Source organism: Asparagus officinalis, chromosome 3 (assembly GCF_001876935.1).
Source record: "Asparagus officinalis chromosome 3, Aspof.V1, whole genome shotgun sequence".
Lineage (NCBI taxonomy): Eukaryota > Viridiplantae > Streptophyta > Magnoliopsida > Asparagales > Asparagaceae > Asparagus > Asparagus officinalis.
Genome location: NC_033796.1, coordinates 26,162,790 through 26,167,763, shown reverse-complemented (window position 1 = coordinate 26,167,763; position 4,974 = coordinate 26,162,790). Strand labels below are relative to the sequence as shown.

Sequence of the window (4,974 nt, the reverse complement as noted above, 5' to 3'; positions counted from 1 at the left end):
GCCAGCCTACCTGTAACGTCACCAACTCGCCTGCATACTCTAATTCGCCTGCAGACCCAAGCGCCAGCTCGCCTGAAAGCCTAGTCAAGCTCACTTGTCAGTCGCCTACTTGGGGTATGGGAGTAGTCACATCAATGGTCACATCTCACAGCTAGGGAAGCATGGCGCCCCTTACCTAGGCTGGGCATGGCCAGAACTCTCCTAGTAGCCATTGATGACTACAAGAATAGGCGGCTAGCTCCCTCACCCCTACTAGTGGTCAAATCCCACAAATTAAGGGATGACACATGTCATCCCTTGCATATTTAAGGCCACCTTTAGACAACGTGAGGGGGTGGATTGGCTGCTACTTGCTTGGCTAGCTAATCTTCTAAATGTTAAACCTTAGCTCATTTTCAAAGGCTCTCTCATTTGCTCGGCTTGAAGATTGCAGAGACTTAACTGTCTTTAACTCTCTCATTTGCTGCTCGGTTTTGACTTGCTTGCTAAAACCTTCTTCCGAGTAGTCTCCCTTGACATTCAAGCTCAGGTAGATTCGAACTCATCCAACCGTAACTTAGATCGGATCATCTAAGGGAAGCAAACTCGGCACGAGCACCGAGGGAAGCATCCTACTACTGCCAACGAACCCACGTTAAACAAGAAGGGTCATTCCCTTCTCCTCTGTTGTAAACGTTTGATTCTTAGTTTGTAATAGGCCATTCTTATAAATACAAATGATCCCTCAAGCGGGAGATCGAATTTTTACATCCAACAATCATATGAGTGAGCGTGATTGACTGAGTTGAGCAAGAAGAGTTTTTTATGTGGATAAATTATAGAAAAATTAGTATTCTGTGAGTATTGCATCTTTAAAAAATAGAAATGAGTCAGCTTCAGTATGGTAGTGTATCAGACTAAAGGTAATTTGGATTATATCTATTTACATCTTTGGGGACCTTCTCAAGTTACCTTGAAGGGTATTAGTTCGAGATATTTGTTGACCTTTATTGATAACTACTCCAGGAAGATCTAATTTTTTAGACATAAAGATGAGATGTTTGTGACTTTCAAGCAGTGAAAGTCTTTACTTGAGAAGCAGCTGGGAGGCTGATTAAGAAGCTTAGAACTGATAATGGCCTTGAGTTTTGTATATGAGAATTTAACGAGTTTTACAAGAAGGAGGGAAACGTTAGACATCACATAGTCCCTAGTACACCACAACAGAATGGAGTGATAGAACATATGAATAGAACCCTTTTAGAGAAAGCTCATTATATGTTACACAATGCAAGTTTAGGCAAGGAATACTAAGTGGAAGTGGTGAATACAGCGTGTTACTTAATGAATCGATCACCATCTATTGCTATTGATTATAAAATTCTAGAGAAGGTTTAGTACGGTAAGCATGCAGATTATTTAATCTTAGAATATTTAGTTGCCCTGCATATGTGCATGACAGTCAAGGAAAACTTATGCATCGAGCGAAGATGTGTATTTTCCTATATTATGCATCGGGTTTTTAAGGTTTTAGGTTGCGGTGTCCTAATATGAAGTCTCCTAAGATTATTATCAATAGTGATGTCACTTTTGATGAGTCCACTATGTTCCACTAAAAACAGTCGCCAGTTTTAGGTGATGATGAGATGCGCACTACAGGATAGAAGGTAGAGTTAGAAATTCATGATTTAGCTCTTCAACAAGATAGGATTACGGAAGTTCAATAGCCATATCTCATTCAAATAGATGAAGCACCTCAGTAGCTGCAGGAAGAGCGAGAATATACTATTGCTAGAGATTGATCTAGACGAAATATTCGATCACCGTGAATATATGAAGATTCAGTAGCTTATGCATTGTCAATTAATAATTTTGTGCCATTCAGCTATTCAAGAGCTACTTCAGGTGACGATTTTGGTAAGTGGTATGGTCGTGTTGCAGACAATTCAGTCGATTAGTTGAGGAGGCCACTTTCAGTTGACAAGTTTAAGCCAAGTTTGTACTTGATCGATATGTGATGCACTTAGATGCTATGTATGGCTATTGGAGAAGATGGAGTAAGTTAGCTAATTTGGAGTGAGAACTTTTCTATGTATTTGAGTCAATGTGGAGTATTATTGATGTTTGCCTCAAATACTTAGGCTCGGTCACATGCTTCACTTTAAGTAGATGGTAAGTTAAATTTATTGGTTGGAATTTCAATCATCAAAGTAATACATTAGGAATCCCATGTGCATTAGAATTCAACCATCAAAGTGGACTTCTACATTTACTAGGAGTTGCTATTTCACGGGCCTCAAGTAATTGGTTCATGGGCTTTAGGTAATTGGTCCTTGGGGACTGCATAAACATGCATATAGGGGCAATCCGAGAGATACACCATCAATCTACAACACCAATCATATTAAGTCACAGAATAGTATTCTCCTTTTGAAGCCTTTTAGATATTTTAGCTCTTTTTTCCACTTGTTTAAGAGATCGAGATTGTATTAGGCTTTTGGTGTGTATTAGGGGTTGAGTGATTGAGTGATATACGTATTGTATTCCTCACAAATTGTTAATAAAGCTATTCCACTCCTTCGCCCGTAGACATAGACTACAAGCCGAATCATATATATCCGCGTGTTATTTGTATTCTTAATATTTTTCTGCACTTTTGTGTAATTAATATTAGTCTATTCATGGGGATTTTGTCATAACAATTGTAATATAAACTAATGTACCTTTGGATTTAACAAAGAGGAAATTGCTTCTAGCCCCTAATTTCATTACAAGTGTTCCACCCCTCCCAAGACTTTTTCAACTCTCCCAAAACCCCCAAAAGTAAACACATAATTCCTTGAGACCACAAAACACAAAACCCAAGAGTTTAAAATATGTGAAGACTATAATACTCTCTCTCTCTCTCTCTCTCTCTCTCTCTCTCTCTCTCTCTCTCTCTCTCTCTCTCTCTCTCTCTCTCTCTCTCTCTCTCTTCCCCCCCCCCCTTTTCATGATGTTACTATGATGATTTAAAATGGGTTTTGGGGGGAAATTCTAGTTCCCTCTAAAAAAATTTGATGGCATCAACATCGGCGGTAATACTTTTTCGACTTTTTCGATGTTTGTTCATGAGGCAAAGAAAAAGTCATAGGAAAACTAGTATTTTTCGGCGGAATATTTGTAAGGAAACGACGAGAAAGTTTCACTGTCAGGAATAAAACGGTGTCCGTTCATCGGCGGAATACTTGTAAGGAAATCAATGACTTGAGATTAAAATAGAGTATGTAAATTTATATATTATTGCTATTTCACGGTAATAAATTTGTTGTTAAGCTTATGAGTCGGTGGTGAAGAGAGGTTCCATGTTGGTTTTGAAGGTTACGGATTGGTTGTGAAGGATACGCATCGGTTGTGAAAGTGTTACGGGTTTGTTGTGAAGGATATGTGTTGGTTGTGAAGATTACGTGTTGGTTGTGAAGGATACACGTTGGTTGTGAAGGTGTTACGGTTTGGTTATTAAGGTTACGGATCGGTTGTTAATATTAAGGATTGGTTATTAAGGTTATGAGTCAGTTGTTAAGGTTACAAGTTGGTTGTTAAGGTTACGGGTCGGTTGTTAATGTTACTGGTTGGTTGTTAATGTTACAGGTTGGTTGTGAACCTCGATAACTTGAGATTAAAATAGAGTATGTAAATTTATATATTATTGTTATTTCACGGTAATAAATTTGTTGTTAAGTTTATGAGTTGGTGGTGAAGGGAGGTTACATATTAGTTTTGAAGGTTACGGGTTGGTTGTGAAGGATACACGTCGGTTGTGAAGGTGTCACGAGTTGGTTGTGAAGATGTTACGGGTTGGTTGTGAAGGATACGTGTTGGTTGTGAAGATTACGCTTTGGTTGTGAAGATTACGCGTTGGTTGTGAAGGATACACGTTGGTTGTGAAGGTGTTACAGTTTGGTTATTAAGGTTACATATCAGTTATTAATGTTAAAGATTGGTTGTTAAGGTTACGAGTCGGTTGTTAAGGTTGCGGGTTGGTTGTTAAGGTTATGGATCAATTGTTAAGGTTACGGGTTGGTTATTAATGTTACAGGTTGGTTGTGAATCTCGATAACTTGAGATTAAAATAGAGTATGTAAATTTATATATTATTGTTATTTCACGGTAATAAATTTGTTGTTAAGCTTATGAGTTAGTGGTGAAGGGATGTTACATGTTAGTTTTGAAGTTTACGGGTTGGTTGTAAAGGATACACGTCGGTTGTAAAGGTGTTACAAGTTGGTTATTAAGGTTAGGGGTCAGTTGTTAAGGTTAAGGATTGATTGTTAAGGTTATGGGTCGGTTGTTAAGGTTAGAGTCAGTTGTTAAGGTTACACGTTGGTTGTTAAGATTACGAGTTAGTTATTAAGGTTACAGGTTAATTGTTAAGGTTATGGGTCGGTTGTTAAGGTTAAGGGTTGGTTGTTAAGGTTATGGGTCAGTTGTTAAGATTACGGGTTGGTTATTAAGGTTATGAGTTGGTTGTGAACCTCGGTAACCTCCGTAACCTTAACAACCATTCTGTAACCTTAATAATCGACCCGTAACCTTAACAACCAACCTTTAACCTTAACAACTGACCCGTAACCTTAACAACCAACCTGTAACCTTAACAACTAATATGTAACCTTAACAAGCAATGTGTAACCTTCACAACGTGTAACCTTAACAACCGACCTTAACCTTAACAATTGATCGGTAACCTTAACAACCAACACGTAACCTTAACAACCAACATGTAATACCTTCAAAACCGATCCTTTAATTCATCACCAAAATAGCTAAGCCAGCACCAAAGTTTTTACTCCAAAAACTGAACTCCACTTCCCCCTTCATTCCTAAACTAGAAACCAAAAAAGCCAAAGTAAAAGACAACAAAATTAACTATATACAGTCGCACTAAGTTCTAAGAAGGGGAAAAAAGAAAACCAAATTAAAACAGCATCGATGACACTGGCGGTGGCTCATTAA

General features: G+C 38.2%; 1 protein-coding gene across 1 annotated transcript in view; it reads right to left on the bottom strand.

Annotated features, from left to right (window-relative positions):
• Nucleotides 1-4,974, bottom strand: part of LOC109833508 (gibberellin 20 oxidase 1-B-like) — a 16,816-nt gene that overhangs the window by 3,964 nt on the left and 7,878 nt on the right. The gene's annotated exons all lie outside the window — the stretch shown is intronic.